Source organism: Gallus gallus, chromosome 4, assembly GCF_016699485.2.
Source record: "Gallus gallus isolate bGalGal1 chromosome 4, bGalGal1.mat.broiler.GRCg7b, whole genome shotgun sequence".
NCBI classification, from domain to species: Eukaryota; Metazoa; Chordata; class Aves; order Galliformes; family Phasianidae; genus Gallus; species Gallus gallus.
In genome coordinates, this window is record NC_052535.1 from 15,911,501 (window position 1) to 15,923,767 (window position 12,267).

At 40.8% G+C, this 12,267-nt stretch overlaps 1 long non-coding RNA gene across 1 annotated transcript in view; it reads right to left on the reverse strand.

Moving 5' to 3' along the window:
- Positions 1-12,267, reverse strand: part of LOC101750610 — a 478,463-nt gene that overhangs the window by 51,098 nt on the left and 415,098 nt on the right. The window lies entirely within an intron of this gene.

The window sequence follows — 12,267 nt, forward strand, 5'->3', positions numbered from 1 at the left end:
GGTGCCATTGTCATCTAAATAGAGCTATAATTTAACCCTAGATCAGGCTTCTTAGAAATAGCAAGGTATTTCTTAGGGTACTCCCAAGTGGCAAAACACATCATAACATAAATACGCCAACTCAAAGTTTGTGCTTACACACCATATTGCACAGGACAGCATGCCCTGTCCACATGGGAGCTCAGACTGGAGGGCTGCAGTATGAGTACTGAGAAGAAACTGATTGCCCCGTATCACCCCCATCACTAATGCACTAGTGAAGTCACAAGGAACTCTATGGACCAATAAAATCCTACTTCTCTGAGAGCTGCCTTCTCCCAAAATTTTCCAGTGGAAGGAACATGCAGACACTTAGCCAGGAACCAGGGAGGATTGATGAAGCAGAATATGGGACAGCACTGTTTTGACGATCACTGAAAAGGTGGAAAGAAGGGTTTGAATTTGTCAGTGAACAGCTCATGCAGTTCTGTTGCATTGTGTTCAGCAAATGTTCAGGAGCAGACAAAGTTTATGTGCTTTCCAGCTCTAGCACATGGGGACTGAGCCCCTTTACCCTCAACAGCAATGCAATGACATATACAGAACCTTGAAAGCAAAGTAAAGAAAAATGCACAAAGAAAAGCAAAGCAAAAGACGTGGAAGTCTCATCAGTTTTGTAAGATGGCTACTTCTGTTTTGGCACAGCTCATTGACCTTGTATCTTCTCCTTCACCTAACCTTTTGAACTGATGTAAGGGCCCATCTAAAATCTGATTTACAGATCTGAAAATCAACACAAAGCAATAGGTTTGTGGTTGAGTAAATTGCTCAATAAATGGGATTTTGAAGTGCATACGTCAAATAATGGCAGCTGCCAACATCTTTGGAGATGCTTCCTGGTGGCACAGAAGACATAAAGTTCTTAAACTAATTTCAAATGCTCTTACAACTTATTTCACTTGATTCATGTTCAGTATGTATTTCAATTACCTTATTTTCTAGACTGATAAATGAGAACTAAAGATTAAATGAATAATTTGCAAAATTAAATTCAGTTCTAATTGGTTTCTATCAAGCATGGCACCTCTCATACAAAGGTAAAAATGATCCAATGACAAGAATAAAGTTATCTTGTGATGCTTTCTCATTCAATTAAACCTTAACTGTTTCAAGAATTAATTGCATTACAGGAAAAGTTAGCTTTTCATTTTCCAGTGCCCAGGTGTCAGCTGTTTTTCTTATCTGGGTTATATTCATACATTTGACTATTGCTTGATGCTCTTATCACACTGAGAATGCATTTACTGGGAAAGGATAATAGAGAATTCATTACTTTAATGCTTCTGAAGTTGTTAAATGAAAAATCGTAATAGTTATGTCTTACTTTGTGGCTAGTGGTGACCTTTTATCTATACACTTAACCTTCAGCCACTTTCCATATAGTTGAAGTCAATGAGAATTCTGAATGTAAGAGAACCAGTGACCATGCCCTTACATTTAGAAAGAAACCCATGACTATGTTGTGCATACTGCAGCAGCAGTGAAGGATTCCTGGAACCTAAGGATTTGCCTATCATTTATTCTAAATTACCACAGTATTTTTTCACTGCAAAAGAAACAAAACATAGAGCTCAGAATAGGCTTCTGTGTATTGCTGTCTACTTTATGTTTACTTCCAATAGAAAAGTAATCAGTTATGATATTGGCAAAAAGAAAAAAAAAAAAAAAAGAAGCAGCAATGAGGCCCAAGTGAACCAAGAAGTAGCCACAGGAAGTATACCTCAAATTCATAAGGACTGAAGATCGCATCAGGAGGCCTGTTCACCCACTTAAATACCTACGTGACTAATCCAAATAAAATTACACAGCTCTCATATTCATGGGCAAGTACTAGGTGCAGACAGCTTGCAAATGACCTGAAGATCAAGAACCACTGGTAAAGCAGTTTGGCAAACAATTACAAATAATAAGTATATTTAGAGAATTCCAAGGGCTTTAGAAAATTTACAAAGAGAAAACGCAGGCTAAGTTTATCAGATAAATTGTCAGAGCCAGGAAAATAATCTATCACAATTAGTTCCACCAGAGCACCTCTCAGTCATTAGAAATAAATAACTTTCCCATAAACATCCACCAAGCAGATTCCTAAATATTGTACTGATTAAAATGTACATTTTGCATTTTATGTCATCGGAGATTTGTTCTACTTATTTATTCCTATGGTAAATCATGAGGAAGACACGGCACTGAAGTGGAACGCAGTGAGTAATTACACAGCAGTGCAGAAAGACACAGCCTGTTGCAGGGAGGGGAGGGCGTGCTGGGAGCTGGGCCGTGGGAGGGCCCCGGCCTGTCTCTGGGGCCTGCCCCACACCTATTGCTGCTATGGGGGTATGGACCTAGCAAGGCACACATGCCCCGCTGAAAGAAAGGTCCATTGTGCTGACTGCGACAGAGGAATCAAACATCAGCCCGGCATAGAACCGTCGCTTTTATTAAGGGGAAGTTGCTATTGATCTGTTAATTGCAGCTCACATCACTGTGCGTGATTGGTTTCCTTCCGCTGCATTGTAAACAAGGAAAGGACACAATTGCTTCTCCCAGGCTGGATGAAATGAAATTGAGCTATCAAGATGGATTTCTGATTAGGATTTTTTTTTTCCTCCTAGTGAGAATTTCTACTTGAACACGGAGCAGATTTTTCTTTTATGTCAAATTAAATTTGAAGTATCTGGGCACACGCGGTGTCAGATTTTGCAGTCCTTCAGAAATCACTCAGTGGCTGCTGGTGTTCAATATGACAGAGATTTGAGCGTGTGTGTCACCAGGAGTGAAGGCAGTGTCCTTGGTCTGCATTTGCCCTTACTGATGTCTTCACTGTCCCTCTGAATTACTTCAGAAGTTAAAGGTGAAGGAGGCAGGGCAGGTCTGATGGGAGCAGACCAGAGGGGACATTCAGAGAAGACAAGAGGGAAGGAAAGGATGCCAGGAAGTAAGCTGAATTTCTGGGAGATCAGTGGAGTTTCATCTATTCCTTTTCAAGAGAGGAAGGATATCAAGATAACCCAGAGTACGCAAACAATATAGTGTTTTCTTCCTAGGAAAAGCATTTTATTCTGCACAACCAGAGCCACATCATGCAATGCAAAATAAAATGTCTTCCTTTTCTTCTGTTTTCTACGAAGCTTTCAGAGCATTCATTAACTCTGCAGAAATAAAGAAAGAAATGCCCAGCCCCAGAACTCCGAGGCACTCACAGGAGCTGTAAGAAGAGAAGAGGACAGTGGAACATTTCACTTCTGATAAATGTATAATTCCCTTTCCTTTGGAGCCTGCTCTAGTAAAACTGCTGGGCCCCTCAGGGAAATAGACAAAAATGTCTCCTGTCCCCTTGTCCACACACCGTATCTCTTGGTACCGCTGGGTCCGTAATAAATAATGACATAAAAGTTCCCCTCCTCTTACACTCTGATGCCAGCTACAGGTTACTGGTGCACACTCATCAAAACTCATGACCACTGCCACGTGCACCAGACATACGTCTGTCACATACCAAGGATCCTCAGTCAGAAATGCCAGCTGATTAAGATGTTTGAATGAAAAGTTGTCCTGAAAAACTTAGTAACTTTTTTCTCCCCAGTTTCAGCATAGGAGATAGGGTTATAAACCAGCACTGCATGTGCTGAGGGGCTGGATCCCTGCAACACCCTGCTGATCTGGGAGGTGAACACACAGCATGTGCTGGCATCAAACCCATAACACAGACTGCTGCTGAATGATGCCACTGCCATGCTGCGACCCACCTTGCTCAGATACCCTGCCACATGTGCACAGATGGGGCTTTTCATACACCAGCCTTTCTCCATTATATTCAAGCTCAATAAAGGCCTGTTTTCATCAGCTGAAAAACATTTGAAGGTTCACTGAATGATGGCTGTTCACTGGAAATGGAAAGTAAAGTTTTGGCCGTGAAGGAGAAAAGTTCAGAACTTAAGTCATTAGTGCTTTGCTCTTCCCATCGGCATTTTATTTATTGTTGCTGTTATGGAGAAATAGGTACAGCTAGAGCTTTGGGAAACCCATATGTCAGGCCATATCCTCCAGGCCTTCAGGCTAATCTTGACAGCTGCTGAGTCTTATGTTAGACAAGCCTGTCACTCAGTACACCCTTATTTTTTTTCCCCAAAGGTGACCTACAAGGAAAAAGGGAGAAATGGATTGTGCCCATATATTCCCATTCATCCTAACAGAAAAGAACCTGTGGGAACAATGCTGTATTTATTGCTGCTAGTTCTCCGACTGTGCAGAAAGGTTTTCTATCACCTGCAATTGGGGAAGGGAGGAGTCTTCAGGAGACAGAGATGTGTAGAAAATACAAGTAGATTCAGGGATCTGTTAATTCACAGCCCTTTGCATTTTGTGAAGTAAGACTGAGGAGTAATTCACCAGTGAAACAATGGCAGATAGATGCAGAACTGTCATGTCCCATCAGCAGAACCCTGGTGTTGCACTTCAGTTGGTTGGGTTGGCTTGTTTCATTTTTGAAAATTCCCTGCCTCATCAAGATTTCTAAATATAACCCATGTAAGCAAGTGAATTAATTACAGTTTATAACCCAGGAAGTAAGATGAAATATTTTCTGATATAACACGGACAACCATTAAGGATGGGGAAACAAGGCTTCCTCTTCTTTTTTGCAAAATTCCTCACAGATCTGGCATCATGGCAGAGGACAAAGAACAGCACTGTTTGCTTGAGAGGAAGAGGCTACGGCATGGTTATTCCAACCCAGCTAAATGTTACTAGTGTATGCCCTGTGGTTATGACATTCTATGGAAAAAAAAAATAAATACATTGATCTGAGCTATATGATCTAAGCAATTTATATTTTAATGGCAAATAATCCAATTATCTCAAGCCTAGGTATTTCTTACCTGGGCATTTTCACTGAAGACAGAGAAAATATCATAGAGCACTGAAAGAGCTGTATTAATACGGGTGAAGATACAATTTTTTTTAAAGGAGTTTGCTGATTAGAATAAGGCATCTGCAGACCTGTGAACACTACCACTGGTTCTCTGGCAGGCTACCCGCCTTGGGAGAAGGCATAAGTACTACCCATTTCTGAGAGGAGCCAAGTAGCAAAGGCTGGGCCAATAAAGCTAGAGGTGTCTCTGGTGGTGGAAGAAATGCAGAGACACAGGTGCAAATTGAAAGCAGAAATTTGGACTGCAATAGTTTGGATGCACTGGAACATGAAAAGAGTTGTCTGTCCTCCTGCAGCACTGAAGAAAACATCTAGAAATGCTGTACAGAAGGAGGCGAAGACCATAACTGCCCCCTAACAAACCAGGTCTGGTCCATACCTGGCGGCCAACACAATGCACCTGACTGGCAGCTCATACATCGCCGTCCTAGGTGCTGCCAGGACCTTGCGTCTGCTCCTCAGACATCGCTGGCAGCTGCTGACAAAAGGACACCAGTCCCCAGCACAGCCTGGGTTGGATTCAGCTAAGGGACATCCTGGTCCCCAGCCACTGCTTTGCACAGCCACAGCTTGGTAATCACTGCAGTAAAGCAATTAGAAGTGATAGCAAAGGGAAACATATTTTGAGTACTGTAGCTGAGAACGGGCAGATGCCTGGCTGGCTTATAAACATTTTTAAATGGTGTCTGACTGGGTTTCTTACTCTCAGGATAGCATTCTGTTCTCGGTTTTGACTAAAGAGATTTCAAGGCTTGGAATGATAGGACAAAGTGTCATTTGTTTTCTTACAGACTGAACTGCTTCCTACTCAGCCTTTGCCTCGGAGGTACAGTCATGGAAAGACAGAGAACTCGAGCATTTCTGCAGCTGCAGATTGACAATGTTGAAACATAGTGTTGGCCCTTTCAAATGCCATCTGTCTAATGAGAGCAAGGTTTTCTCTTCCTCTTGCAAAAACTCAGTATATTTTGTTGTGTAAGAGATGAAAAATATAGAAATATGCAGGACTAAATTTGGGGAGAATGAGAAGACAGGAAGATATTGTAAGATGGAAGTTGGGATCCCTTCTCCCATTTACTAAAATAAGAGTAAGGGAAAAAAACAAGTGAGGTTGAAGTAAAACGAAGTTCAGTGCTGATAAAAATAAATATTTTTTCTCTCCACTTCTTACAGTTAACCTTTCAAGTCAGTACTACAGTAAGTCATCAAGACCAAGCACTTATCTTTCATAACAAGATCAGATAAACGTGGCACAGTTCTCGTCTCCGTCTAAGGTGATACAGAGGGACACACAGTGGTGGCATGCACATCCTGATTTAGAGATGCCATGTTCCAAAGCTACATAGAATGAGCAGAGCTAAGTTTAACCAACAGTGCGCTTTGTCTTCATGGCTGCCACAAAGTGCTTCAGGCCAGGAAGAAACTTCTGCTACAGCAAAGCTCTCGGTGAGCATGTGCTAGGAAGTCCTGCAGGCTGTCCTACCTGCACTTGGTATCTCTACAGCAAGTAGATGTAATGAGAAATGTGGATGTAATTGAGAAATGTGGAAGGTGTCACTGTTGTACCTTCCAGCAGGATGAGGCGCTGACCACTTTCAGAAATAATTTATGTAGAAAAATAAGTCATCTTTCTGAGTATGGCAATCCCTATACATCTACAAAACCAAGCGTTTAAACTGAAAGCCATAGCCTTTGTAAGCCACATGGTCTCCTCTCTTGTGTGCTCTTTTAATATATATATACTTTTAATCCACTCACTCACAAAAATCAGTTCCAAACCAATTCTCCCCAGATACAAACATCATCCTCAGGGCTGAAGGATTTAGCTTCAAACTACAAGATACAAGATGTAGCTACAAAATCTTCAAGTAATTAAAAAATGCATTAAAAACAAAACGGCCACAAAAACATCCCATTGAGTTGAGACACCAAGAATTTCATTCTACTTTAATTTTTCCCATGTATTTCATTGTAGCATTGTGCCAAGTCTTTTTAATGATATGTCGAAATAACTTCTGTCCTTGAAATGTGTCTCTTAACTTAAATAGATCTAGAACTTAAATAGATCAATTATTTCAGTGATTCATCTCAAAGATTTTTTTTTCTGTAAGACTAAACACATTTCTGTTATGATATCAGATGATTAAACAAGATCTTCTGTCCTGGTGTAAATTAGGCCAAGTAGAAAAACTCTGTGGAATTATTTTTTATGCTCTTAGATTTTTCTGTTCCGTGTTAAATATCTCCTGAAACTAGACTTTTTCAATGAGGGAAAAATCTCATTGTTAAACCTAATATGGTCTATATTATCTACGCTTCTAACAGGAATTTATCATCCTTTTGAGGGGAAGATGCAGTTCTTCAAAGTTTAGGAAGAATAGCTGCTTCAAACACCCATGTTGGCATGGGCTTCCGGAGCAAGAGGTGACAGATGGCAGTAGCTACTTGCTACTTTACAAGGACAAAGCCGAGCCCCTCTCCATACGACCCTTTATTTTCTTCATACCTTTCAATCTATTTTCTCCCCTTTCTGTAACCAATTCAACAAGTGAAACATAAAGCTTCAATGAACTGAACCAGCGCTGAAGTTTTGTTGAGTTGTTTTCTACCATACTCACCTATTTCATTTGTCTTTCAAGGTCCGTGAGTTTAAAGGAACTCATCTCAGATCACTGTTGCTTTAATTTTTCCCCATGAAGAACTGGAACAAGGCACTGGCCCCTTATTTGATACTAAGGCACTGGTGGAAGAGGACAAATGATTTGTGCTCAAAGACTTCCCATTTCCAATGTAATAAATCGGACTCTGCTTGCTGATGATTCAGCGCAAAAACCAGTTACACTAAATTGTGCAGCCTCAAGACAGACAAATCACACTGAGTCTAATCTGAAGTCAGTGAAATGATTTCAGTAGACTTACTGGGTCAGTCTACTGGCCACACACAGAGCTGAGCGTGATGAACAGCTCTCACCTCCTATATTGGCATTCTATTGCAGGAAATTAGCAAAATAGTTTGATTGTTTTTCCAGTCTAATTATTAAGATTGGATTTACTTTTGCAGAGAATCACCTGAAAATATCCGTAGGTAGATAATATTCATGCAAAGAAGCAGAATTGAGCAAAAGAGCAGCAACATTTCACTCAGAGATGAGAAAGAAAATGTCTCCACTATTAATTTATCCCGATAAAGTGTGGCTTTGGTTTTTAAGTAGAGCATAACACATCTGATGCCTAATTACAGCAGGCAATGCATAAACGAGATTTCCAAAACCAGGCATTACATTCAATACACTCCTTTGCAGTTTAAAAGAGCAGCTTTACTTCTATCAGACGCTCTTTGTGTTTATGACAAATACAACTGATACCCTAAAGATATTGGACAGACTTACAGAAGATTACAGAAATATACTCAGCACTGAAAGCTTACCTTAGAGAAAAAAGACAAAAGAACCACTGAATTTAGAATTATATAAAACAAAGGCTAAAAAAGAATTTTTCAAAACATGCCTTGTTTCATAGCTGCTCTAAATCAGACAATAATTATGATATAATTAAGTATCTGAATACAACAAAATTACATACAGGTGTGAAAATTGGCATATTGCAGCTTCAGAATGTCTCACTGGTACTATTAATCCTCCCAACACCTCTGTGTTGTTGCTTCAACCACGACAAAAGCAAGCATCCTGTGATCACTGAACCTCCTGCATGGCTGAACAGGTGAAATACCTCATTACAGTTTCTTAATCGCTCTAAGATCTACGTTGTATGAAACAACACGGTATTACTGTGATTCCAGGCTCAGGAACAGGGACAAAGAGGTGTCACTGAAGAAAACCAAGTTTATTTGATTTACAGCCTCAATAATGTCTGAACTATGCTCCACCATCCATGTTGACTGTTCTCTTAGGCAAGTGCAATAACAGCAGCCACAAATAGGCCATTAAATCATAGATAAACAGAGGAACCTAGTAGTCTCTAAGCTGGGTGACAGATTCTATAGCCAGGTTACTGTGAGTGCTGCTTTCAACTGCTACTGTGAGAACGCGTTCATAAAGGAAAACTAATCTGCTAGCGAGGAAGTGTGCTGAGTACTACCTTCACGTTAGACTGTGTTTCAGTTTTCTTATATCTTCAATAACAGAAGAATGCTGTCACTTCTATCTGCATGGTAGACATCATACCATAATATCTTCCATTTCCTTTATGTGTTATATCTTATCACCGTTAGATAACAAACTTTCCTGGAAAGGGGAGACATCTTTCCAAGGCTTGTGAATGGGCTGCTCTCACACTGCTGCATCTATGTCCACACCAATCCTGCTTCACAAAGGGGCACAGCATGTCTCACCAGGCAGAAAGCAAGTTTAGGTGATCATGTTTTGCCCTGCCTAGGCTAACAAGCCACGCCAATGGTATGGCTTAAACCTAATGCGTTCTCCTAGTAGAGCTGTCATTTGACATAGCCACTGTTGCACTTCTGCAGTAATTCTATGGGACAGAAACAGAGCCAGAGAACAGGGGTGCCAGAACATCATCTGGTCTCAGAATCTGTCTGTAGCTTTCAGCTTCCAGCTTTTGAATACACGAATATTTCACAGTTGAGAGTTAAAAGAACACATTGAATTGTGCCGCTTTATTCCATTCTGCACCGAACTTTATCTACACATTTTCCTTTTAAGTGATTAGTTACTGCCACACACAGCAGGTAGGTTGAAATCCTTTTTCATCCCAGCTTAGCGTCTCCCTACAAGGCTTACTTCCAAAATGATTGAAGACAAGGGTTCAGAAACAACAGATGCTGGCAGCCTGCCAGTCACACGCACCCACACGGATGCAAAGTTAAAAATATATCAATTCCTGCCTCATGCAAGTGGGGGGGTAGGATAGAGAGGGCCGATAGAACAGATTGAGAGGCAGAAGTGTAAATTCACAAAGGGCAGTACACATGTATGTGTCAAGCAAAAGGCCATGAGGAAAGTACGGGAGCTTCTGGCACTGCTGTGTTACGGAGAGGGTGTCTTTGTCAAAACCACTGTTTGCAGGGACTACGTATGCTTAGAAATCTGTACCTGGAGTGGGATGCTCACCCCTCCTCTGCTTCCTCTGTTAAAGCCACATGACATACTGCCAGTGAATACCAGAAACATGATGTCAATGTAGGTGAATCCTGCTTTTAGCTGATCTAGGGTTAGATTTGACTAAGGATCAATGTGACATCTGTTCTCTGTTGTCCCCTGTGTCTCAGTTGGGCTTATATGAGCCCTTTTCTGCCTCTTTTTCCACTGTAGCTGAGCTGCATCTTGAAGGTTGTGCTTTCCTCCTACAGAATCCAATATCATCAATATCATACTGCGAGGAAAAGATCTCCCCTGTCATTTTCTTAAGCCACATCTTGTCTTGAGTCTCCTTCTGAGAGACTTTTATTACAAACAAAGGAAGCTGCCATTTTTAACAGTTTGAAGTCACGCAATGTCAAGGTTTTAAACCATTCTAATAGCAGCACTTAAAACTGTGTACTGAATTCATTAACAAGGATAGGGTACAGAAATCAGTTGCATAATGGGTATTGTCAAACCAGCGGTGCTTTCCTGAATGTACCCACTAGGAGTGAATCTTCTGCAGCAAGTTACTGGGATTTGCTAATGCCAGGACCCTGGTCAGCAAAGCAAATGGAATGCTCTGGGAGTAACAACTGTACAAACAGCCAAAGAAAATGTGGGTTGAATTGTACACTGTTTTTATAATAAAAAAGTCAAGTCCTGAAAAGCGCGAGGTTTTGAGGCAAGGAACTGTAAAGACTGGACAGGGCTGAGGTTAGCAGAAGGATATGTGTGTAATGCTAATAAACTAGTTCCTGATTTCTGGCATGAAGGGGGTAAATTACAAACTGATGAAGCTTCTCCACAAATGTGATTTCTATTAACATTAAAGCAGCCGTGGGCATATACTGAAGGGAGAAATTGGTCTCCAGAGTTCACTATTTTAACCATCAGTCTAGTGCAATTGCTGGAAGAAAATAAATGATACAGCAATAGCAACTCTAAAGGCAGACAGAGGACAGGAGAAGGAAAATATTAAATAAGAACAGTCACTATGGAAACTGTTGGATTTTTAGTGTTTTAACACCTGAATGACTCAGAAGTGGTAATAAGACAAGGAGCCTTTTGCTTTTAGAAGGGAAGTCGGTTAAATTTTGCCCAACCTGGGGCAATTCGAAGATCTTAATAACAGCGCATGTAAAGGGATTTCATCGCTTCATATCATTTTCAAGAGGTGGTACCTAACTAGGAAATATCTCTGTCACGCAAGCACCTTGGTAAAAAGGCCCAGCAGAAGACTGGAGAATCTGATCAGGGAGGCAGTGTTTTCTCCTGGCTTTCACAGCAATTCTCCCCAGCACGGCTGGGACTTGAGGAAGTTTTCCTGCTGCTGCTGCTAGCACAATGCCCAGGAGTACCAAGATTCCAGTCTCCAGGCTTTGCAACTATGCTTCATAACAACCAAATTAAGAATTAAAAAAGATCTTATATTACATTTGAACTGCAGAAGAGAAGCAAAATCTGAAAATAAATCTAACATATTCCTAAATTGGGGGATTTTCTAGATTAGTTTGTTCAAGTTACAGTTCCTACCTGTGTCTGATCTAAAGCCAGGTTCGCAGCCAGGGTAGTTCAGAGGGCACATTCGTGTCTCAGTAAAAGACAGACATTGCTGCAGAAACAATTGAAATGTGTTTTTGTTCAATGCTCTGTTAAAGATGGATGTATTTAGGTTTTGATAGTGGAGATATACAATAAAGCACTACTTAAATAAATACCCAGAAAAAAAAAATCTCTCAAATTTTCAGTCACGCCCAAGTTAAATTCTTTCTAATGTTCTTTAAGGTGTTTATTTGCTCATGAGGAGACTGAAAGGAAATATTATGCTCCTTCCTCTGTTTCTTTTCCCTTAATGCCTACACACAAGACACAAAGCAAATCTGGGTAGCTGCCTTGGTAATCTTGCTATCAACCGCTACTGGATTCTGTAGAACATAAAGCAGATGGAGCACATTACCAGCAACTTGTTCTGCCAGCCAGCCAGTCAGCTGAAACCATCCATATCTACACTTACTGTAAGACAGGCATATTTTTTTAGAAGAAAGTTAAACTGGGCAGCATCAAAGCCTATGAGACATTGAATGGGAAAGAGCAGGTGAGAACACCAGGAATAACCTCACCAGCTTCCTCTTCTGAACAGTGACATTCAAGGAAAGAGGCTCCACATGTTGGTATAACAAGTCATGACTAGCAGAGTCA